This window comes from Epinephelus moara, unplaced genomic scaffold (genome assembly GCF_006386435.1).
Source record: "Epinephelus moara isolate mb unplaced genomic scaffold, YSFRI_EMoa_1.0 scaffold1458, whole genome shotgun sequence".
Classification (NCBI taxonomy): domain Eukaryota; kingdom Metazoa; phylum Chordata; class Actinopteri; order Perciformes; family Serranidae; genus Epinephelus; species Epinephelus moara.
The window spans coordinates 1-1,739 of NW_026078948.1; the positions used below are offsets into that span (position 1 = coordinate 1).

Genomic DNA, 1,739 nt, shown 5'->3' on the forward strand with positions numbered 1-1,739 from the left:
AAACCTGGATCTCAGATTCACAAAAATAAGCTTTGGTCCCAACATCATCAACACACACACACACACACACACACACACACACACACACACACACACACACATAGACACATATTATATTGGCTTCATTCAGAAAAGTTTTAGTAAAGCTCCACCATATGTAGTTGAGGTGGAGTTACTATAAAAAAATATTTATAAATTTTCTTTCACTTGCGTGTCAAAAATAGGTTTGTAACTCAATTCAGCTCAGTGTATTGCATTAGACAGGACAATTCATCCTTCTTTTATAGCCCGTCAGTGTCCTTCTCTATGCAAAGTGAACTTCCTCACAGTCTGCTATAAAGACTTGATATCATGCTGTCAGCTGCAGCAGAAGAAGAGAAGATCCCATCAGATCACCTTCAGTACCAACCATGTTCTCTGTAGCTCTGCTGCTGCTGCTGGCAGCTGGATCCTGTGAGGAGCTTTCAGTGGATTCACACTAATAAACACATTAGAAACACTGAATAGTCAGATGAATGATGGAGATAATGTTGATTTGTGTTTCCACAGGTGTGAACAGTATTGATCTCATCCAGCCAGACTCAATGGTTGTGCAGCCTGGACAGTCTTTGACCATCACCTGTCAGGTCTCTGGTTATTCTTTGACTGATAACAGCTATGCAACAGGTTGGATCAGACAGTGTGAAGGAAAACCAATGGACTGGATTTCTCATATGTGGGGTGGAGGTACTCTTCGTAAAAATAATGCTCTGAAAAACAAGTTCAGCTACATAAGAGAAACTTCAGCTGGACCAGTGACTCTAACAGGGCAGCATCTGCAGCCTGAGGACACAGCTGTGTATTACTGTGTGCGGCTGCACTACACAATGATACAAACCACCAACAGACCTGCACAAATACCCAGCAACCATGTGACTCAACCACAAATTTTCCATGACATCACTGAGTTCAACTATACATTTAACATACAGCCAATTTTATGCCTATATTTTGGTTATCTAATAAAACACCACAAAACAAAAAGGTGCTCCTGTCTCTGGATGTGCTATTAAACATGGAAGGAGGAAATATTACTAAATATGTATTATATGTAAATGATGCAACTAAGTGTAACTATAACAGAGTGCCAGTTGAAGAGCCGCTCCCTCTCCATGATATCCTATACACAGCTGTTTCAGTGAAGGAAGCAGAGAGACTTCACAAAAACTCCACAGATATTTTACACAAGCACCAACAGGTGGCAGCAGAAGATATAAAGTCAAATGGCACTGGGGAGAGTGTGACCATTTCTCTAAAGGCACACACACAGATGTTTGATGAAATCATAATTATTTAGAAATCACATGATTACTACCGTGTTTCCCTGCAGAGAAATATCCAGAAAAGATGTGGAGAGAATATTTACCATTTAATGTAATTACGCTTTCTGCATCTAAATATAAAGAAAATGTAGCTACACCTCTCCATGGGCCAGAATTAACCTGTGTCTTTATTTAACACAGTGTTTCTGTTTTTGATAGATATTTATTCTATTTGACTATAATCCTAATAATGAAACAAACAAATAAAAACATAAACCTGTATGATTTACAATGATTGTTTTTGACACAGCCACACAGCCAAAGGTAAAATGTGTTGACCTTGACACAAAGTAACTTATAAATGTGTGAACTACGAGAGTTTGAATCTAAACTAAAGGATTTACTTTGTCACATGTTTCAGTTACTGAGCAGATGCTT

At 38.5% G+C, this 1,739-nt stretch overlaps 1 long non-coding RNA gene across 1 annotated transcript in view; it reads left to right on the forward strand.

Annotated features, from left to right (window-relative positions):
• The first annotated feature begins 325 nt into the window (after positions 1 to 325).
• The window catches only part of LOC126387009 (uncharacterized), a 1,847-nt gene continuing 433 nt past the window's right edge, over positions 326 to 1,739 (forward strand). The window contains exon 1 of the long non-coding RNA XR_007569581.1: positions 326 to 453. This is a non-coding gene — a long non-coding RNA (uncharacterized LOC126387009). The remainder of the gene's footprint in view (positions 454 to 1,739) is intronic.